General features: G+C 41.6%; 1 protein-coding gene across 3 annotated transcripts in view; it reads left to right on the forward strand.

Moving 5' to 3' along the window:
* Window positions 1-306: 306 nt before the first annotated feature.
* Window positions 307-23,958, forward strand: part of Pde4b (phosphodiesterase 4B) — a 541,549-nt gene continuing 517,897 nt past the window's right edge. The window contains exon 1 of one of the 3 annotated variants that reach the window (XM_087212653.1): window positions 307-432. The gene's annotated coding sequence lies outside the window, so the exon portion shown is untranslated. Of the gene's footprint in view, window positions 433-1,249; window positions 1,482-1,644; window positions 1,796-23,958 lie in introns of those variants that run through there. The other 2 variants (XM_013070989.3, XM_087212650.1) reach the window with 2 other exon arrangements.

Below are 23,958 nucleotides of genomic sequence, written 5' to 3' on the forward strand. Positions count from 1 at the left end.
CTCATTTGGGCTTTGGGCTCAGTTTCCAGGGAATGGATGAAGTGAGTATGTCGGTGCGAGAAGGCAACCTCCCAGCCATGGAGCCCGGTGCTCTTCACCCCAGCAGCAGGGAGCAGGAGTCCATCAGCCCCTTTCTTGGCAAGCTCCTGCTGGTCCTGTAACATGCACTTCAGATGGGATATAATTCCTGGCCCCGCTCCTCCTCCCCCCAGAGAAAACAGCTTCCACTCACGTCATTGTGTTTGTGCGGCGTGACTCCTGTTTTGGCCATTTGGGGCTTCCATAGCTGCTTCCCCCACCAGACGCCATGGACAAGCCCTGTGGCTGTGAGGGCCGCTCTGGCCTTCTCTGTGCTCCTGGCCCTGACTCTGGGAAGTGGCTCCGTGTGAAGTGGGTGCGGCCTTGTGTTCACAGCCCGGAAGTGAGAAGCAGGTGACTCCAACCCACGAAAGCCTTCTGGTCTCCAGCTAGTTAAGTGGTTCCATAGGCACAGCTACCCCATCTCTTCCTCTTCTGTTCCTGACGGCGACCTTCTTATCCGCGACTGAAAGGGCTTGGACAGCTGGGGAAAGGACACCTGTGTGTCCCTGTCCCTGGATCTCTTTTGCCCCACACAGATGCACACAGGCACAAGCACACACACTGACGCGCGCACACACATGCTCACACACCACAGACGCATGCGCGCGCACACATTCATGCACACACCACACATGCACGCGCACACACTTGCATGCACACACACTGCACAGACACGCACATGTATGCGGACACATGCACGCGCACACTTACGTGCACACACACCCCACAAACGCATATGTGCACACACATGCATGCACACACAAGCACACACACCACACAGGCGCGCACATACACACACCACACACATGCACACGCGCGCACATGCATGCACACACCACACAGGCGCGCACACGCACGCGGACACACACGCACTCTCGCAGGACCCCCCCCCCCCCCAGCTGGGAGCTTTCACGCTGGATGGTGCCTGTTGCTGGGTCCCACGCTCCCGAGTTGGGGGCCCACCCCAAGCGTGTCTCGGTGGCACCTCCCCGAGGTGCTCTGTCCCCTTGGCTCACCGGCACAGTGCTGACCCTCTGGAGTCCTTTGTGCAACAGGAGAGCCGCGGGCTCCCACGCTGCTCGCTGGCTGCTCCACCCCTGCCCACCCCATTCCCTCCCCCTCGTGCAGCCCAGCCAGGGCCTCGGAACCTAGCTAGGCTGGGCTGGCGGGGGCTGCGCTTGCGGACTGCGCGCGGGGCGGGCGTGGAGCGGCGGCCGCCGGATTATGAATGGGGGCGGGGGGGGGCGCGAGAGGTTCACCCGGGGATTTTCGGCGCCGCTGATTGATGGGCGCGCAGGGCTGTGCGTGATCCTTCGGCTCCGCAGGCGAGGGATGCGGCGAGCGCCCGGCACGGCTGGAGCTGTTTTGCAAAACTCCCCAGGTGCGGCGGGGCCGGCGAGGTAGGTGCGGAGGGCCCCGGGAGGGCGATCGGGCGACGCGGGGCGGACAGGTGGAGCTGCTGTGGTGACAGCCCGTTCCGGCACCGCGTCCTGCAGCGCGGCCACATTGTTCCCCGCGCGGGCGAGGGCGCAGCGCGCACAGCCGGTGGCCCCCGAGCGGTGTCCTCCGGGCCGGGCGGGGGCCTCGGAACGCCCGCGGAGGGGAGCAGAGCCGGGGTCCCCAATTCCTGTTCCCCGCGCCCCTCTCTGGCTTTGCGCCCAGCCGCGGGGTTCCCGGCCAGAGCAGGCGGCTTCCGCTCGCCGGGGCAGCAGAGGTAAGCGCTGCGGGAGCCTGCGGTGTCGTCCTGCGGCGTCGTCCTGCGGCACCCGGCCACGGCGACTCGGGAGCGCGAGGGGCAGGGGCCGAAGAAAGCGAGGGGCCGGGGTCGCCTGGACGGTGTCGCGGTCGCCTCTTGCAGTCCATTCGCCAGCGGGCCCCCTCCTGTCGCCTTTCCGTCCCTGCTTCTTGCCTCCGCCCTTGGACCTCTCCGCGAGTCCCTGGGAAGGACAGGCAGCCGAGGCAGGAGGCAGAGGCAAGGGGGTCGCGACTCGCAGCCCAGCGGCGGCAGCGGCGGCGGGCGCGTGGGGCCCGGGGTTGGACCGCAGGCGGCGGGAGCCTCGAGTCTCCGGGAGTTTGCGGGACCGGGTGGCTGGGGCATCAGATGGGGCTCGCGCCAGCCTTAGTGAAAGAAAAGACAGGAACTTCTGATAAGCTCTGCGTGGTGTTGGGTGAAGGGTCCTGGAGTGCGTTCCGGGACGGGACTGGGCCCTTTCTAAGGCGCTAGAGTGGGGTTGGAGACTCCCAGGCCCCCACTTTGCTGCTCGTTTTATTTCCTCTCCCTCTTCCTGTTTTGCTTCCTTCTTTCCTTTCTTTTCCCGTAGACCAACTTCCATGTCCCATACTTGACACAAAAATCGGAACCGTAGTAACCAACAGGTTTAAAGCAAATACGAAGAGGTGCGCAGAGAGGAGCAGCTCTCAGGGGAATAGCGCCTTGTTATGTATTCAGCACACACATGACACATGCATGCTTGGAGCAATGTTTAAGCGAGGCTTGGAGACTCCCCAGATGACACTGCATTTATATCACCTGTGGAGGATGCTGCTGAGGAGACGCCTTCTATGCAGTCTACATCTTAGACCTGTGTGAGATGAAACTGCTCCCTCTATCACAGGTGCCTTTTGAATCAGATTTCCAGCAGCTTGAAAGTTCCGAGTTATATGATGAGAATCAAAGGTACATTAAATTAAAGAATTAGAGTGAAAAATAATAAAAGTCCAAGTAGTTTTTTTGTGAGTGGAATTCCCTTTTTGCTAAAAGCGATTGTTATGCCAGTAATTTTCATAAAAACAAAAGCAATTTAAGAATTTCAAATGCTTTTATTTATGACGTGGGGAATAGGGAGGGATCTGAAATTTTTCTATGCATGAATTGACAAGAATGTTGAAGAGGCCAAAGGTTTCACTTCAGGGAGGAGGGAAGTCAGGGCTTTATCTCTGCACACCGCAGGGGAGAAATGTCTTCACTTTGGCCGTTGTCTTCTACATACAAGTCCTCAATCAGTGCTTTCAGGACTTGGCAAGTGACATATTTTGCTGTGTGTTTCTATGGTTTTTCTTTTTAAAAAACGCAGAATGCTATTTTGTTCATTTACAAGCAGAAAATAAGAGTTCAGTGGACTGGAATTGTTCAGATGGCGTGATTGATGCATGAAGCTCCTTAATCTATATGTCTGCCATCTTTCTGTATTCCTTAGCCAGTTGTGAATAAACAGTTTTGCAATATGCCTCCTTCTATTTTTCTCAGCTGATTTTCTTTTCAGTTTACTGCTAGCTTGGCATATTTTGCAATGATGAATTATCTTAAGCTTCTCTAGAGGGTACCTACTTGGACATGCTTGTTTGCTTTTATAATAGAGTTGGTTTTGATTTGATGAATAAGAAATCAATCATATATGGTGTTCTGAACTTGGAGTCTTTCACTCCTCTAGAAACACATATTTAATAACAGGTACTATGTGTGTACAAGTAAGGAGTTATTTGGTGAAGACACTAGAAACATACATTATTTTCATTTTGGTTTACAAAATGAACATTTAAAATCACCGAGGAATAAAGAATCCTAGGTTGCTCTTAATATCTTATTTGACTTACTTCGGCTAAGGAACAAGAGGTAGATGGAGAGGTCTTGAGTTAGAATGTATTTGGAGTTGGTAAAGGATTTGTCTTTTACTATTACGGATGAAATTTCACCCATTGCTCTTTGTAAGAAACTGAAGCAGCGTGATTTGGAATGGGTTCCTTTTGAGCACTTGTTGCGGCCATTTAGAGCAAAATGGTGGGAACTGTGATGTTCCATGTTCTTCAAGGAAGGACTTGTGGCCCCAGCTTCTGTGACTGCTGTCAACAGATGACCATCAATCATCAGGCGTTCCTGAGATTATCCAATGACTGACCCATGTCAAGATCCAGCATCTCAGCATAACTTGGATCAATCTGTAGGATCACCGTAGCTCTGGAGCTCCTAGTGGGATTTGCATTGAGCCCTCTTCTTTGGTTTGCCCATTCCTGCCTCGTCCCTCATCCGTCCTCTATGGACCCTATCAGGGCAGTCTGAGGACAACTGCACGTTGAACTTCCTGTCACAGCTGGCTCGCCAGGGAAGGCAACTCGTTGTGACACTCCTTTTTCCAGTTTGAACACATTTGTCTTTTCTTCCGTTCTTCCATATTTTATCACTCTTTCCTGACTCTTATTAGATTTATTGAATTTCTTCAGCCTCTTTTCTGTCTACTGCTTTGAATATTATATATCCAATGTCTATTCCTGGTGTTTGTTTTTATATTTTTAATATTCATTTTGACTTAGATGAAATTAATCAAAATATCCTTTCTTCTCTGGAATTATATAAGGCCCTAATGATGGGATGAATCTGATTATTCCTCATATTTCACAATGCTGTAGTTATATAGTTCCACCACATTTTATACCCCAATGTCAATTTTTAGGTAATTGCCTTTTCTTTTGTTTGTTTTTACAGTCAATGCTTTCTTAAACTTACCCATATCTTCTATGCCTTTTGGATTTAAATTCCTTCTTATGGAAGTAGTTCTTTGGTGAGCATGTAGAAATGATAAAAATCTCCTAATCTTTTTCTTGTTTATTTATTTGAAACTGTATTTCATCATACCACTTGAATAATGGATTATCTCTGGGAGCAGAATCCTAAACTGATGATGATTTTATTTTTTGCTCCTCACTTTGAAGGTGCTTCTAGCCTCTGTTGTTGATGGTGGGAGGGTTGGTGGGTTCATGGCTACACTTAAGACTATGCTTTGTGGCTGGTGTTGTGCAGTTGCATGGGGTGGCCTGCCCACATGTGGGTTTGTTTTTATTGTTCCTTTGTGGGATTTCCTGTGTTTCTTTAATCTGATGGCTCCTGAGTTTGTTGTTAGAAATTCGCAGGTTCGTCTCACCGTGTATTGTCTTGTCTCCATCTGCTCTGCTATTTCCTCGACATTCTTAATTGGATTTATATTGGACCTTCTTTTTATAATCTCTCATGTCTATTACAGCCGTATTACTTTTTTATTAAAATATTTTTATGAGGCATTTAGGTAATTATTCAGAACCACTTTCCAGCTAACAAATTCTGTCTTAGTTGGTGCCCCATCTATTGTTAAAGTTGTCCTTTAAGCTGTGACTCATTTCTTTGTAGAAGAACCGCTAGATGCCTTTTCAGAATGCCTGTTTTTCCCTCCTAGGTTTTCTATCCTTTTTTTATGGATTCTATCCTTCCTTTATGTCTTTAATATTGCACCTGTGTTTATTTTATAACCGTTGTCAGATTGTTCTCTTACTTGAAACTCTTCTGGGAGCTACTCATCCCGATGGTTGGACTCAGGTTATTCTAGAACTAGAAATTCTCTATAGTGTACCGTTTCTTCCTGTGAGTTGTTATTTGAGTTATGAACTCACCTTTGGTTGAGTTTCTGCTTTTGCCTTTTCCATTTGGTAATTTTATTTTTCCAGGCTATTCTATTGTGTTGTTCAGACTGGGTAAAGTCTACTGACCTGTCCTTGGGTTCACTGTGTATCCTCTGTCACCTGTGCTGTTCATTCAGTGTCCATTCATTCAGTGTTTATTTTTGGTGGCTGTGGATTGCAGCTCTGTAATTTCGGTTTGGCTCTTTTATAGCTTATACTTCTTTGCTGAGATTTTCTATGTTTTCATTTGTTTCTAGAGAATTCATATTTGCTTGTGGAAGCATTTTTGGTAATGGATAATTTGTAGTTCTCGTCTGGTAATTCCAACATCCGCTTAATTTTCCTGCTGTTGGCAGGTGATGGATGGTCTTCTTTTATTCAAGTTGTAATCACCTCCCAGACATTTTTGGTATTGTGTTAGGAGGTCTTGGGTCCTATTTAAATTCTGCATGTTTGCAGCTAGTTACTCTGTTTAGGTTTAGTACATAGGCTTTGGCTTACTTTGTGGGCAGTTATATTTCCAGAGACTTTAGGGTGGTGTTTTAGTCTGCCTGGTTTATTTGCTGCTTTTGGTGGAAGGAGCCTCTCCAAGTGGAGCCCAGGGTGCCTGTGGGTAGGTGAAGAATTTTCTTGGATTGCAGGGATCAGGGGCACTCTTGGGCCTGGGGCATGCTGTGGCAGGATTCCCCTGCCAGTGCTTTGAGACCACTTAGTTTTGTTGGCTGGATCCCCCATTGGATACAACGACAGAACAAACCTACCTGGACATGTTCCGCTGTGAATCCAGGCCTGAAGACTGTACCTGGTAAGTGCTAGTTAGGTTGGGTTGGAAGATACCCCTACTGTTTTTCCTGTGGTCTGGGGGTCATAAAAGGGTCCTCCACCCTGTTTCCACTGTTCTGAGTCCTCCTTTGGAAGGCTCTTGCCTTAGTTCCAGGGTTTATAGTTGTGCTTAGAGGGAAAGCTTGTGGAGATGAATGTATGCTGCCTTGACTGCATAGGAATTATGTAGTTACAAAAAACCCTCTTGTTTAATTCCTCAGCCACATTATCTATGAGTAATAATTGAAAATACTAGCCTTGATTATATTTTCCTGTAATGGATATTGGTTGTAGAAACATAATCCAAACATCAGTTTAAAAAAATCTTATTTAAATTAATTAATATTACTGTAATTAGAGATTGCAATATCAAGTTGCACCCTATCGGAGGAATCTAAGATCAAAATCTATGTCTGATACTTTCTCTAGAAAACATTTTTCTTTAAGCTGTCATAAATCATTTGAAAAATATCAGTACTCTTTTTCTGTGTCTACCTCTGTGGAAAATACTAAAAAATCCCATATCAGATGGACATTTTAAACCTTAGAAAAAATAAATAACATTATTTGTGCAAGCAACTTGCTGATGTTTTGAGAGGATTAAGGAAAAGATACCAAGATTCTCAGTCTTTGGCTGTCCTGGTTATACAACTGTGCTGAGTCATAGAATTAAGACATTTTTCAGCACTGAAGATGATCTTGGAAATCACCTAGTTCAACCGTATTATTTTCTACCTGACAAAAACTGAGACTTTGGAAGACCACGAGGAAATCTAAGTGTTTTTAATTTAACAGTGGGAGGGCTTTTTTTTTTCCTGTGTGGGGGAGGCAGGGATTATTTACTCTGAGTTCTTAATTTTTCCTAATGTTATGTTTCCTTTGAGTAATTAGAATTCCCTTCTTTTGAGAAGACATTAAACGTTTATAGTGAGGTGTGGTTTTTTAGTATCCTTGTCTTACTAAGAAAAATAATCTAATGAGTTGGGCTTGTATGATGGTCTTTTTAAACAAAATTGGCATATTTGAAAATTTGATGAACATATGGAGCAATTTGCCAGCAAAATGAACATATACCCCAAATTTGCATTTTTGTAATTGAGAGTGTATGAACTCCCAGGAAAGACCTCCAGATAGTTTCGTGTTATACTTACGCTGCTGTGGATGGTCTTTGCCGCTGAAAGCCCTTTGCAGATAGAATGTATCCCATAGCCAGTGTCACCCTCCCTGGCTGTGGGCAGTGCGGTTGCCCCGGGCAGAGGAGTGATGGGATGCTTTCCTGCGGGTTCTAGACGGCCCGTGGGCGGACAGGATGTAGTGGGACCAGTAGGTGTTCAAACAGTCCCACTGTCCAAAATACAAACAGGCAATTCAACCTACAGTGCCTGCTGTTTCCTCTGCATATGTGCGCATGTACACACACACACACACACACACACACACACACACACATATGCACGCGCGCGCGTGCACTGGGAGACCTGGATGACTCTTCCGTCTGTTCTGCCTCCTTTTCCCTCTCTTACTATAGAAGGAAGCCACCCTTTGAGATGAATATCCCCTTTTCAGTCGGGCTTTGCTGGTGTCACGTAAAGCTAATTTCGGTCATACCGAATCATTAATTTTTTTTTTTTTTTTTTTTGGTACCGGGGATCGAAATCTGGTCCTTGCGCTTGCGCAGCAAGCGGCGAAACCACTGAGCAAAATCTCCGGCCCCGAATCATTAAATGTTATCAAAAGGATGGAACATCATTTGCAGTATTCACTGGGGGATTTTTTGAGGGTAAAAACAAAACAACATCTATGCTTTTCTTGTATCATAGATCAAAATAATCGAAGACCACGGAATAATAGATGTCTCTAAATTCAGAGATCAGGATGGAAGGCCAGTATTTGTGAAATGAGGTAAAATTATGTTTAAGTGTGCTGCTGTTATATACTTAACAGACAATTCTATGTACTTCTCTTGACTAGTCCAACTCTCTAGATGAGAAAAAAAGATTGAGTTGTTTTACAGTGACAATCTCAAGGCAGAAAAAATGGGAAGATCATACAAAAAGAAGTCATTGATGAGACTTTTTTCGTGGTGCTTTCCCATCCTAAGCACTATGACAGATTGGAAGGACTTCAGTTTCAGGGTTTCTTTTCAGTGAGCGAATATGTGAGGACTAGGAATCCAGAGTCCTGAGTGCCAGTGTTGCCATGGTATGGTTGGCCAGTGGTGACCCCTGGGTAAGCCACAGGTGTGAAACAAGACTTAGATTACATCAGTCCCTAAGAGTCTGCTGGCCTTATGATTTGGTCACACTTCTGATTTGTGCATGTTGTTTGACAATGCATTAGGGGAATTTTGTGATAGCATGTAATTGAGTATTACTCACAAGAAAGCTGTCCAGGAAAGTAATTTCTGAATTTGAAATTGTTATCTTAATATGATCAGAAATTTGCAATAGTAGGAGAGGTATTAACTCATCTACCCAACTGCACAGGCCTGACACATAGCACAGATGGGGAACAAATCCCTCAGTGCTGGCAGTGCTCAAGCTAACGGTGGTGGTGCTCCTGGGGTTGGCGCTAGATCTACTGGGTCTGCAGACATGGAAGTCGCTGCAGAGGGGCTCATTCAGTGTCCCTTCGGCTGTTTGCTGTCATCTTCCTCTGCCATACCAGTTGGAAAGCAAAACATTCAACCTTCCAGCCTCCTTTGAAACTGGATGTGGCTTCAAGGACAAAGATGGGGTGGAGATTTCTGGAGAGTGCTTCCGTTCCGAACAAAATGCAGAGCTTCTCGAAGAGGAGGATGAGGAAGAGGAGGAGGAGGAGGTGGCCGCTGTCCTTCAGCTTTCCTCCTCCTCTCCGTGGGTCTCGGTGGCCTGCTCTGGGGTGAGCAGCCATCCGGCAAGCATGAGGAGTAAACCGTATGCTTAGGAGCCATGGAGCATGGAAAGAGACATAGCTGGAGCCCTTAGTGACACCTCAGGAAAGACCTATCAGCTCTGTGCTTCCTACCTCGGACTCGATGTTCCACGACAAAAAATGAGCCACTTCATTGTTTCTTCCACTAGTATTTTTTAGGTTTTCTCTTATTCCTAGCCAAGCACATTTCCAGCAAAATAAAATAGTTGTTAGGCTTTTGCATTTTATATTTTTGAGGAATGAAATTAATGTCTACAGGTGTTTGTAACTACTGATCCTGAACGGCAAAAATTTGGAGAGTTTGTATAAATATTCTCCTTCTGATGAAGCTTGAGTGTGAAAATTTTGGATAATTTGTAAAATTTTCATTTTATTCATTGCTTAAAGAACAGGATGAACCTCTAAGAGTTTCTGGTTTATATTGCCAAGAAAAGATTTCGAGTTTTATTCAATGGATGGAATTCATAAGAGGAAAACTATTTCTGTGAGTCACACCTCCTACTTAGCTATAATCTTTGATAAGATGGGGATACAGCTGGAGAATACCAATGCGTTTTGAAGAAAAAGTCTTCCCGTTTGGATTACAGGACGGATGTATAGCTGGGTAGGTTGCCCTGTTTACCGTTTAATGGAAGCTTCTCTCCAGCAGTTTCCTTCTGACTTCACACTTTCCCACAACTGAGAAACACTTTAAAAGGAGGATTTTTTTCCTTGGTTTTTCCAGACAGGGTCTCACTGTGTAGTTCAAGCTGGACTTGAACTCAGTGTGTGGCCCAGGCTAGCCTTGAACTTGAGGCTTCTGAATGCTGGGATTACCACACTCAGCTCAAAAGGAAGAGCTTAAAGGTTAAGGAGGGATGACCATTTGTAGTAAGTGGATGTGGAAAAAAAAAAAGGAAAATATGTGTCAATACAGAGAAGTGTAGATGTTGTATTACACACATTTTCCATTTTTTTCATATGCACTTATTACAAATGGTCATCCCTCCTTAACCTTTAAACTTTTCCTTTAAACTGGGTGTGGTAATCCAAGCATTTTTGGGTTAAGGTATATCATGAGAAAAAAAGAAAGGTCCAATTGGAATATAATGGTAATATTTTATTAGTTATGATTGCATTCATTTGGGAGTCCCCAAGAACTTGACATATAATGCTAATCTTATATGTTGTAAGTATCTGGAGGAAGACCACCATTCATAACCAAAGAGGTTATCAAGGATTTGAGCTTCTTGCTTTGGCTCCCCTGATATTAGTGTGTGCTGTTCATCTGCAGTGGAAAGACAACACCTGCCAGGTGTGGTGCTGCACCCCCAGCAGGAAGAGGGGCCAGGCAGAGAACAAGCACACAGCAGTTGAGCTTGTCTTTTTGATTTGGAAGAGGAGAGCTTCCTGGAAGAGAAGAGAGCATCTGGTAGATTTCTACTGATATCTTATTGAGAAGGTGATGTCAATGGCCATGCCTTCAGGAAGTCTGAGAAAGAGTGGCTTTTACCCTTAATTTTAATCTGGTTCCTCTTAAACATCAGAATTCTGTTATATAATAAAGGGGCAAATAGCTTTGGGGTTGGCAATTGCCATTGTCATTGCATATGAAAAATACTTCTCAGTTTTTGAAATTGTATTTTAGCATTGTCTCATAAACTTACAATCTGGAGAGTTCTTAAAATATATGACAGTTAAAATAGTTACTAGTTATTGTTTACATAAATTCATAGAAAGTACAGTCATTGAAAATTTTATATCAGCTGTCACTATATGTCAGGGTAGCTGATATATCATACTGAATGTAAATCTTGGTAGTCATTAGTATTAAGCTAACTGTGGCAAAACATCACAATTTCCTTCTAAACTTAAAATGTGAAATTCTAATAAATAAGACAGTGACAAAATTAGATATTCTTTGTTCATGAACTACTGTGCTTTTTGTTGTTTGAATTTGTATATGTTTTTGGGATATTTCATTGTTCCCAATTTTTAAGTGAGATATATGTTAATACCTAATAGCAGATATTTACAGATTTTGAAAAGAATAACATTGGCCGAATTTCAGCTATTTTACTTTCCTATTCTCTTCCAGAGTATTTGCAAAAATATCCCAAGTAATTAAGGGTTTATTCTCCAATTAATGTTGGCACTCTACTTAGAAGCTGTTCACCCTCAGTAAGAAGGACAAAAATATTACAATAGTGTGAGGCAAATGTTTTTACCACTTTTCAGGTGGATATTACAAAGACAAATGAAATAATGGATGTGAAGTCCATTACTGTGTTCTGGAGGGTGTTACATAAGTTCTATAAATACTAATGTGTAAACAAGATAATGGGTAATTATTTCTAAAACTGAGTATCATAACCAGGAATTTTGAGTGTGGTCCTCAAAGTCAGTTTTTTGAAGGATAGCAATGTAGCAATGCATTCTTGTATTGAAATATCAAAAAGTGTTATGGCTTGTATCCAGATGTTCCCTCAAAGCCTCATACCATCATAGGTGAAGCTTTTGGAGGTGACTAGATCTAGGGTCTGTGAATAGAGATCAAGAGTGTGTGATAATCAAATTACTCCATTGATTACTTTAGCATAGTTCTGGATGTGGATGATGGGAAGGCCACCCTGGTTATGAGTGGCATCAGTCAAAGGGCTTGTAGCCTGAATGGAATAAAAGGGAAAGGGAGGCTTGCTGATTCCTACTTACCCTGCCATGGACTGTTTCTCTTTTGCCATGCCGTTTTGCCACACTGTCCTGTCTTGAAGTCAGCTGACTATGGACCGAAGCCTCTACAAATAGTGAGATAAAATAAACCTTTCCTCCTTGAACTTGTGGGTGTTGAATACTTTGTCCCAGCAATGAGTAAATAAGACAAAAGGTAAACCTCACAGTAAGGAAAAGAGAATGTATAGAAAAAATTTCAAAGAGAGATGATTTATTGAATGATATAATGTAGCAATATATTTATCCAAATATGAAAAATCTTTTGAGCTTCTTAATTTTTTGGTGAAATGGCAAAATTCTTATTCGTTGCTGGAAATTGATTCTTAAATCTAGAATGGAACATCCAATGATCATATTTTCAAAATAATGAGGTTCTACTTGATTCATAAAAATCTTCAATCGAGGCTTTTGTAAAGTCTTCAACAAGGGTTTTGTCTTCTTTCTTTCTTTGCTTTCTTTTGTGGTACTGTGGGTCACACCCAGGTGGATACACATGCCAGGCAACTTGCCTTTCCTTTGGCTACAGTTTTTATGCCTCAAAAGACAATTTGAGATAGGAAGTTGTTCATCATTTCTAATCCAAGTGCCATGTTTTCTAGGTGCAGGTCATGGGGAAAATGAATTGCATGGTATAGTTACTGGAACACTTGACTGTGAGTCAAAGAGCAAGGTTTGTGTCTCAATTTTGCCACTAAATTTTTTTGTAAGAAGTGAAATTATTCAGTTTCTTTGTGTGAAAAAGCATACATTAAAGCGTTAGGTGTTCTGGACTTACGGTGCCTAAGATACTTGACCAATCGAGATCCCGGGGAGAGTCATGCATCCGAGGGAGGAACACAGGATGTCCTTCATGTTCTTTGTATAATAATGGATGTTTAATAATAAAATTGACCTGTGAAAAGTGGCCTAGAAATAGGAAGAATAAGGAAGGATACTTTTCTTCCCTCTCTGCCTTATTTTTGGGCAGTTTGTTGAAGATAAATGATTAGATCTGGGCTCGTAGGTGATATATGCGAAAGAGACAGTAGCTAAAATGGAGAAAAATTGGTCCAAATTTAAATATAGAATGCCATCCTTTGCAAGTCGGGTTGTTCAGATCAGTCTGATTGTCATGGCTGCGTTATGAAAAGTAAGAAGAAAGTCAAATTAAGGAAAGTGCTTAGAATGGGAAGAACTGCCCAGTAGTCCAAACCATCATGGTGGCAGCAATGATCAGAGAAGAGGATTCCAGTGTGAAGATGCAGGTGAGACTAAGAGGTTGTTGGGGAGTTGTGGCTGCCACATAACACTAGCACTGTGGCTGTCATTTTCCAAATGGGATTTTTCTTCCACTGTGTACAACAGGAATCTTTTTCGTGCTCATTTAACAATACTGAGCTATTCCCAGAGGGTTGGGAAAGTAGATTGGAGGATTCATTCAGTCAGAGCATGAAAGAATGGGGGAGTTTTATAGTCTGTTCTTGGGAGAGGCACACATCCCTCCCATTCATATCTCATTGTCTAGAATTCAGTCTTATACCCAACCCCTGACAACAAGAAAGGCTGGGATGCATGTTTTTTCTCTTAATCTGTCTAGAGAAGAGAAAATCAGTTTGGTGGATGGCCAGTGGTTCTTGCAGTATCATCATTTTGCAGATTTCTTTACTTCTTTCCACTGCCGGGTCCTTGTATCCTAATTTCCATACCCTGTTCTTTCTTGGTTTAATCCTTTGTATTGATGGATGGAACACATCTGCCAGCATCTTCCTACAAAGACTCTTTTGAAGGAAAAATTTCTGAAATGTTTTACACCTGAGAATGTTCTTCTATGTTACACCTGATAGATAGTTTTTCTGGATGTAGAATTCTAAGAAGTTATTCTACTTCAAAATTTTGAAGGCCTGTTTGTCTCTTTGTTACCACTTTAGCCACTGAGAAGTTTGTGCAATTATGAATCTTAATTCTTTAAAGATGATTTTTTTCCCTCGTGATCTTTGGAATTTTGAAATTTCCAAGACATGGCCCGGTGCCAGTCATTTCTAACTTCTTTTGTGTGGGGAACTCAGTGGGTCTCTTCTTTCTGGATGCTTGTCCTTTAGTTCTTGGAATTTTTCTTATATTACCAGTTTTGTAGATTCTCAAGTCAATTTTTCCTACAACTTCACATCTTATATCAGGTTATGAGGATGCACCTTCAGTTGATGATGCCTTCTAATAGCCAGTTGGCTGTTACGACTTGTTTATGTAAAAAATTCTGCTGACACTTTCTGATATAAAAAGTACCAACAACAAAAAGTCTTATTTCATAAAATACAGTAAATTTTCATTTATTTCTTCCTTCTCTTTTTCTAAGACTCCTATTACTCTAATTCATCTAATCTAGTACTATTTTGATTGTAGGAAACCCTATTGTTTTATCTATCACTATGACAAACATATTGATAAACTGCAAACAGTGTTTACTTGGTATAGATGATTAATTTTATTTTCATTTAAGAATATATTTAGACTTAATTATATATAAAATTAAACATGTATCTCTCCTATGAATATATACAAGGAAGCACATACTAAAATAAACTAGATGAGATATTCTAAAAACTTACTCACATTCAGAATTTTAAAATTCGCATTCACAATCCATCTCGTCAATCCCAAGACATTAACATCTGTGTTTACCCACGCATTACCACTTTTTGTGCCAGCAGTAGCTTGGTCCTGAGAAGATGCTTAGCAATTATGATGATCAAGCTTGCTTTGTGATTCCTGCTTTGGGGATGTTGTGAGCATGCTTGTTCCCCACTGCTCTGCTCCATTCCTCACAAGCACATGACTTCTAGGTGTTAAGAGATGCTTCATTCATTCTTGTCTTTTGCATTTTCTTCGAACCAAGGGAACAAACATCCATTGTGTAGGTTTCCATGAAGGTGCAGGTCTAGACACCAGACACATTACTGCTGCCTTTCTGAGAGCCATTGTAAGACACTCTCTACTTTAAGAGGTGTCCTGATTTCAGAGCTATAATAACATGAAAAGGTACATGATATTTAGGTGTTGAAATATCTGGACTAATCCTCTAAAAATTTATTATCTTTTAAAAACCGAGTTTCTTTATCTTCTACTATGTACCTTAGTTGCAAGGTAAAAAAGAATTTGAATTTTCTCAAAGAGAAATAGAAATGGCAAGAATCCCTGGGGTTCCTCTACCGTTAAATGCAGCACATGTGCCTGAAGACTCACCTTTGCTGGTCAGTGAGGAGACATAAGGAGCCCTGCATTACGGAGTCAGGCATTCCCTTCATGGGGCCCCTGGGAACCATGCCTCGAAGCCACAGAAAACACTTCTGCAGCTGACCCTCTGCCCTGACTCACAATCATATTGCAAATGTAGCTCCTTGACTTTTTTTCACTCAAACTTGATTAAAATGTAGATTTCTAGTATCTTTCTGAAGGAGTGTGTCGTATTCTCCTGAATAAATATAGTTCATTTAAGTCATTCTCTATGCAGATTCAAGTTGCTGTGTTTAATTTTTGCTTTGTATCAGTGCTTTGATAACCATCCTAATACTAGGGTTTATATTTGCTGAGCGAAAGGCTACATGTACTGTAAAAGGTCTTTGACACCAAGCTTCTTTCTTAGAAGATTATACCTCATTATTTCCATCAGAATGACCAGTTCTTTACCTCCCTTTAATTCTGGGTTTTGTTGGTCTTTGGTCAATGTGAGAAGAGGCAAAAGATTTCTTTGCTCTTTGACGCCTTCCAGGGAGCCTGCAAGACTTGTGAATGTGAGTGCTGTCCTTTGGAGGAGGACAGTGGCCAGAATGGAACAGCTGGGCCACCCTGTGGTAGGTGACAGGAGAGGATGTTTGGTGTTTGGCTGGCAGGGGAGTGTAGTCTGCGGATCCTGGGACCTCTGCCACCCTGAGGCTCAAGTCCTGTAGCCCTCACACACATCCTCCTGTTGCCCTCCGGATGTGGTCGGATGCCTTCCAGCCTCCACGGTTACTGCTGCTTTGAGCCAGTGTCTGTACCACACAGAGCTTCGGCCTCCACATCAGACTGGGTGGCCTGGGGCCAATGGACAGGTGCGGCTTTGAGTCAGTGGAGGTTCGAGGCAGGGCCTACCAGCCTGTAGAAGCACACAGATGTTCGAAGGTGGATGGTATGGGCACAGCGAGGAAACAGTAACTAAATAATCATCCACATAGGAAAGGAATGAGGGGACATGTTTGAAAGGTGGCCTGAGGTCACATTGTGAATTCTGAGTGTGCCTTGAATGTGAATTTAATGAGTTTGCTTTTTACCTTAATGACCATGGGGGAACATCTGAAATTTTTGGAAACTTGTGTGATGAGAACAGGCAGATTAGCATTGGATGGCACTGGAAATAGATGTGGGCGATACAGAAGGTTTTATTCCAGTTTCTCCATGTACTCTGTGGTTGGTAAAGGCTAGCCCCTTTACATCTGTGGCTCATGGGAGCCTGAGAGGCTGCAGAGTTAGCTGACTGTTTCCAGCTCAGGGTGGTTCTCCTTTACTTCCCAGAAAAACAACGTAGGAAGTAGCTCATTTTTTGATAGGCAGGTGAGGCCTTTGGAATATGTATAGCTTGTAAATGAAAGTGAAATTGTTTTTGAACATGCTGTGTGGTATGTGGGTAGATATTTGGCATATAAAATTGCAAAATGGATTAGAAAGTGCAGCAGCGACACCCTGTAGACTTTAAGATTGTCAGCTTTGCCAAATGGCAGCTAATGTGTAATTTCAGATGGAAACCACACTCATTAAGTCATTTAGACTAGCAAAGTTACATGTGTTAGACTTCATTTGTATATGGACGCATCTTTTGCATTCAAAATATTAGACTAAATGAAAAGAACTGAACACTGCCTTCGTTTGATTGGAAAATTATCTTAGGCACATGGAATGGGGTATTTTAAGAGGTCTTAACATTAGTAGCTTAGAATCACATGGTTTCTGATCATTTTTGTTGAAATTTATACTGTACATTTTCAAATGGCATCTATTACACTATTAGATATAATCTGTTTAGTCTAAGAAGTCGGTTCCTGAATAAGTGATTCCATCTCTGGTATCACTGTCTGACAAACAGTGATTTTCAGAGCTGGTCATGAAAACATCATTAATGATCATTTTTTAATTTAGGAAGGCAAATATCTTGGGATAAAGCATGTGTGGTTCTTAGTTTGTTTCTGAATAGTTACTGCTGTAGTTCTTTTCGGTGTACATAAAATGCAGTTAAATTTGTAGTTCAAAAATTCAATTTTGATTCTTCCGGCAGCTGCAGCCAAGGGCTGTCCTCTCATTCAGCCTAGATAAGTCACAGTGACATTCCCGGGGCAGCAGAAGGGTGCTGGCAGGGAGCTGGTGGTGGAGACGGGAGGAGGAGAGAAAGCCTTGCTTTCTTGGTCACGGGGCTTCTCCAGTCCGCAAGGTTCCAGGACACCTTGGCCCGTACTTCCTGTTCTGGTAAAGGCGTTCTTTTACTTGTTTATTTCAACCTCAGGACCTTTACAAAGATTTTGTGTTTCTTTTCTCCTTTGGAGACCAGGTAAATAATTATTGAGTCCCGCCCCCCCCCACCCGTGCCAACTGCCTTGCTGGTGTTTTAACTGCTCTCTTACTTCATCCTCACTGTGATTTTGTGATGAAAGCATCGTTTATGCTCATTTGAAAGATGAAAACATCAAAACCCAGCCAAATCATTTGCTTAAGTTCATGTAAGTAGGGATGATATTTTTGCCTCTCACCAATATAAAGACTAAGACTTTTAAAAAAAATCTATGCTCAAGAATCAATATATTAAAATTTTAAAAATGCTTTTAGAGAGTTTATTTTGTTTCAAACACACAAATTATCTCATTTAATCTGTGCCACAAAAAGAGGAGTAGATATAATTGTTTTTATTTTAAAGATAGGGAAAGTGCAAGGTTCAGAGAGTCTCAGCAATTCATTTAACACTGCACAGAAATAGGATTCAAATATAGATTTATGTGACTCTGAGCCTATATGCTTACCAATGATTGGCTCATATATGACTTTTTCTTAAAGGATTATATTTTAAAATTATTATTTTTTGCAATTACTTTCTTTTTTGCTTTTGCTCTTTAAGTACGAAGATTGTACCAGCTTTCTTGTAACTGTGATGAGTTCATATGGATGACCTAGTGAATGGTGTTAGCACTCTGATAAACGCTTTGTCCACATTAGAGTGTCTCAACCTTGACACTATTGACACTGTGGACAGGACGCTTCCTCCATGCGGGGAGAGAGAGAAGCTGTCTTGTGAACCGTAGTGTGCTGAGCAGCGATGCGGTCTTTATCGACTGGATGTGGATAACGCTCTGCCCACCTCGCCAAGTTGTGACCTCCAGAGCTACCTCCTGATGGTGCCAGGAGCCCTTGCTTCAGGAGGAATTCACCTGAGGTTGAGAACCGAGACCTACATTATGTCATCTTATCCTCAGAGCACCTTGTGAGCTCATATCATTGTGATTTTAATTTACATAGAAAGAATAACTTGCTGAGGGTCACATTGCTCAGAAGTGTTGTCTTTAGAGCTCAAACTCAAGGGAATAATTTTGGATTCATTTTTAGCATATCTTGTGGGCTGTAACTTGACTTCAGGCTCAGTGGAGAGTTCTGGAAGGCATGGACCATGCCAGACTCTCTCTCTCCCTCTCTCTCTCTCTCTCTCTCTCTCTCTCTGTGTCTCTCTCTCTTTTGCCCCAGTGGCACCTCTAAAAGGATTTGATGTCCAGCAGTGGTTTGACATGTTCATTAAGCCAATGACATATGGGTCATATTTAAGTAAGAGTTTTAACATAAAATGTAGCTTAAATGCAGTAATGGAGAATATGGGCTTTAGAATTAGAGCTATCACAGGTTTATACTGTATCCTTGCTATTGACTTTATAGAGTCCTGGAAAAACTTGATTGCTTTTAGCTTTGCTTTTTCTCATCTATTTGCCACCAATAATCCCTCCTATGGATATTGTCAGGAATTAATAAATTAACATACGGAAGCCACCTAGCACAGTACCTGATTCAAGGTTAAAAATTAGGTAAATGGTAGCTACTGGTAATACAACTAATCTTAATATAAATGATAATAAAATGGTTGGATTTCCCCTTTGTGAGACTATTGTATATACTTTCATTTCAGTCAAGTTAGAAACAATGTTTTCTGTTGTCTACCTGGCATAACTTGAAAGTTGCTGTTTATTTAGATTAAATGAAAATGAATAAAATAAAAAAGCAGACAGATAAGTGAGGAAAGTAGAAGGGAAAATAACGCTAAACAATGTCTATGTAACAGACTACAGTGATGTACTGAATGCCTGAGGTTTTAATGCAGAATGGAGTTCAGGCTGTTTCCTCCCAGGGAAGGACTATGAACCCTCTTGGTGGCCCAGGGCGTGGGCTTCTCCTGGCCTCAAGAATAGCTGACTTGACTCCTCCTGATCTCAGCTGTCAGCCTTCTGCTGCTTGGCATCTCCTGCTTCCTTCCCCAAGGTCTGACCTTTTGAGCCATTTTCTCTGACTCATTTTGGGTCTGCTCTTGGGGGTAAGTTTCTGTTCTGTGGTTTGATTTCCTAAGTTCCTGGGACTTCTTTAAGGGACGTCACCGGCTTGATCTTGATTCTCCACTTAAGCTGGTTCCTTAGGGAACAGTGCTTCATCCCCTGACGCACATGAGTTGCATTAATGGCTTGAAGGCAACATTTCTTACCTTCTCCTGTTTTTTCTTCTCTTGGGTCAACTTGAACAAACCTCTTCCAAATGTATTGGGCCATAATCGTGCAGGTAGCGATGTTGAATTCCTCAGGCAGTAAAATGCATTTTGACTTATAAAGGGAAGAAGGTTTTCTAGCTGCTGGTTCTGGAGGGTCTAGTCCGAGGTTGGTGGCCTCATTGCTTGAGCCTCTGGTGAGAGCTATGGATAGCAACAGTGCAGAGAGTGTGTTAGAGAAAACCACTCACATCAGGAGTGAGGATGCAGGGGGAGACAGAGACTGGGATTCCAGAGTCCACTTTCAGAGCAATGCCACCAGACCTAAAGACCTCCTGCTAACTAGGAACTACCTCTCAAAGCTTCTACCACTTCCCCATAGCAACACTCTGGGAACCAAGACTTTAACCCAGGGACTTTTGGAGATATCCATCCAAACCATCGTTGTCCCCAAACTAACAAAGAATGAGGCACTGGTTTTATATTCAGATGGAAAGGCTGGAATGCACTTGAAGGGCCAGCCGTTAAATATACATTTAATATCTTGCTTGGGAAATGAAGCTTTATTTATGCAATAAATTGATTATTGGCAGACCATCATAATTGCCATTTAGATATGAGATGTATAGGGAGAAAGAAGTCAGTAATAATTTTCCAGTTATTGTTTTAAGTAATAGAGTGGTTTTTGTTGCCATTGACTAAAGAAGGAACAGAAAGAAGGTACCATACAATTTTCGGTAGAGAGATGGTATGTTGAGTTTTGAACACCCCATATTTGAGATATTTGTGTGATATAAAATGACAGCTGTCTGGAAAGTGCTTTAAAAGTGGTTCTGGAATTCTTTAGAGTCAGATCAGAGAAACTAGATTTCAGATGTAAACCTTGGAGAGAGCCTGTATTTCCATTGTGGCTCTATAGAAATCATATGCAAAACCATATGCAAAATGTTGTACATTAGTGTAAACTTTTCTGAGAATTGAGCTCTCCATAATTTCAAAGAATTACTGCTACAGATAGTAATTAAGACCAAAGAACAAATTAACACGAATTACAGTTTATGAAGTAAAAGAAGAAAGTGAATCAAAGAGAATTTCAGGCTATTTTCTAGTTTGACAATAATGCAAGTGCATGTAAGACAAATTTTTCTGTAGATACATAATTAGAAATACTGAATTTGATTTGGGGCAGAACACTGGAAACACTACTTGTCCCATTGGCAGTAGAAATTTTGGCAAAGGAATCCAGGTGAGAATCTGTAGAATAGATGTATTGGTCTTCCATGGTGTGATACTGTTAGAAGCCTTGAGTGTAGCTGAGCATTAAACAAAAGGTTAGAGAATCATGAAGGTGGCCAAGTTCAGAGCTCTGGGCATTACCCAGAGTGGAGAGCCAGGTGAACAGAAGGGCTGGGGCACTGCAGGCACTGGGCAGCGAATTCAGCTGTGAATGACTACAGCCCCTTGCTTGCCAACGCCTTGTGTGAGGCAGCTGCTGTTGATGGAACATTCAGGATAGGTACTGGCACCTTGTCCTCTAGGGTGCTGGGCTGTTGGCCTCCAAATCTTTGTGTCCTCACATTACAGTAAATTTATTTAAAGCAGACTGTCATAGAAGTGTGCACAGATGCTGTCAACCTGAAAATAGAAGTTTTATAAAAGCTGCTGTAAATTGATAAAATGTTGAATTATAAGATATAGTTCTACAGCCAGTGGATTCTTTGTGTACCATTGACAATTTAAAAAGTATTTGTTGAGCTCTTGATTAAGTACAACAAATGACATTCATGTATAATGTACAGTTTGGTGGTTTTTGACAGATCTATTCAATTGTGGAATCACCAGAACAGAGATTTCCACCAACCAGAATAGTTTCCTGTTGTTGCTTTGTCCTTACATGGCTCCCTCCAGCCCTTGACAAACATGAGTCTGCTTTCTTGTAATGTGGATTTGTTTGCAGGCTTAAGAATTTTATATAAATGGAATCATATAATATGTATTCATCTTGTCTCTGTTCCTAAAAATTTAATGCCTTTTCTTTTAATTGCTGTATGGATATAGCTCAATTTGTTTATCCACTTATCTATGGATTGGCACTTAGGTTGCTGTAACTATTACAAATACACATTTTTGTAAAAGTCTCAGTGTGGACATATGTATTCATTTGTTTTGGGTAAATAACATAGTAAACACCTAGTTATGGAATAGTGTGGTTATTCTAGGGAATCAGAAAGTATATGACTATATAAAAGTTATTGCATTTCACAGAAGTAATACTTTCATTCATTCTTCAGCCAACACACAGTTTTGAGGAAACACACTTTGTCCTTTGTGAGCCCAAATTAAATATTACATCTCTGCTTTTGTAGAAATTTAATTTAAGAAGTGCCATTTTGGAAGGCATTTACTCTATGATTAAGTTGGTGTTTCAATTCATGGGAGGATACAATTATTTATCCAGTGTTTGATCAGTTTTGGAGAAGAAATTGAACACTATTGGCTCTATAAATCGCAAAGGAGTATAAGCAAAATTAAAAATCAAACAGATTAAATGCAACATGGTACCCCGGAATGGGTGGGGGAGCAGTAGGAGGACCTTCACGGGAAAATGAGTAAAGTGTTTATGAAAACTCTTATTGTCTTTACACTCTTCTGTAAATCTGAAGTGATTTTTTAAAAAGTTTTTTAATTAAAAAGATTGTAGAGATAGCAAATATATACTTAAGTATTTCTGATCAATTAGTCCTAAATCTAAAAATAATTAATCTGAGAAAACCATTTGATGTATATGACAATAGCACATCCTTATTAAATGCACTTAAATTCAATAATAAAAATGCTAATCCTTTGAAAAAATGGACTAAGGACATAAAGGTGAACAATAAAATAATTTAGACATATCACAATGTAAGAGAGCAATTTACCTGCCTGTTTCTACCAAAAAATATTTAGCTACACTAACGCATTGGCCAGCTTCCCCATTTTGCTATCTCTTATAAGAGGAGAAGATCTACCTGTCTCATTTTAAGAATTTGGAAGGAAAAAATTAAACATGGATGGCTCCCCCTTTCTCTTTTTCCCTTTTCCTTTGGATGAGTCTCTGCTTCTTCTATTTCAGTTGTAGAAGACTTTTGAGAGTTTCACTTGGTATCAAAACTCGAGTATTCTTTTGTGATTCATCTAAACAGTCAGAAACTATTTTTTGATCAATGTAGTTCCTTCTACTTTTAGTGATTGTTAGTGCACTGTAAGGAGGCATATGAGAGAGAGAGAGAAAGAGAGAAAGAGAGAGAGATCAGAGGTGGATTGGAAAGTGTGATTAATTATCTCAAATCCCAACAGCTAGTAAACATTTGAAGATATGTGACTTCTTTATAGTAATTAAAGAAATACAGCTTAAAGCAAGGACGTACAATTTTCCTGCTACTGAATTGATTAAGTCAGCTAAGTTTTCAGAGAGCAGGATAGCCAGTATTGAAGAAATGTAGGGAAAGGACCTTTACAACTGAGTAGAAATATTAATTCGTAAAGTTTTCTTAAAAGACAAATTCACCATTTGTATCAATAACCATAAAATAGTCCAGAGTCAATTTTGATTTTATGATAAATCAAAGGTAATGATCAAAGATGCCTCACAATGAATTATAAACAAGAGTGCTAATCACAGTGCTATTTATAATGGACCCATGTGGGAAATAGCTTTATTGTATAATATGAGCATATTATACTACTTATTAAAGCTGTGAAAAGAATTTTTGAAGAGCCCTTATTGAATTGGTTAAAGTAATATCATATAGCATGAATTAGATAAAAGCAAGGTACAACTCCATGCGTACAAACTGATCCATTTCCTAAGCACCTCTCCCCTCCCTGCAAAACATGTTTGGTAAAAAAACATTATCTTCTAAAATTATAATTTTGAAAAACAACTTTGTAACGCAACAAAACCAACCAAGTCCTAAACCAAACACAGTCCCTAATAAAGCAGAATATGGAGTCAGGTCATTCCTGTGTTCTGGGCTTGCTGCTGAGCTCCAAAGCTGAGAGCAAAGGTGAGTGGGAGTCTTCCGGGCAGTACCAGGGCAGGACGAGAGGCCCAGGGAGAGGGCCGACAGCATGCCTGCCATGTTCAGGTGTAGGAAGCTGAGGTCATCGTTAATCAGAGAAACAACAACCAGGGATAGAAGGAGAGGAAGGAGGCCAGTCTCCTGTGCTGTGTTAGGACAGGTTCATGTTTTTCATCTTCCTCTCCTTTAGAACAGTAAGGAGGAGGT

Source organism: Heterocephalus glaber, unplaced genomic scaffold (genome assembly GCF_053883595.1).
Source record: "Heterocephalus glaber isolate CG9 unplaced genomic scaffold, H.glaber_assembly_v1.0 deba00001442, whole genome shotgun sequence".
Taxonomy (NCBI): Eukaryota; Metazoa; Chordata; class Mammalia; order Rodentia; family Bathyergidae; genus Heterocephalus; species Heterocephalus glaber.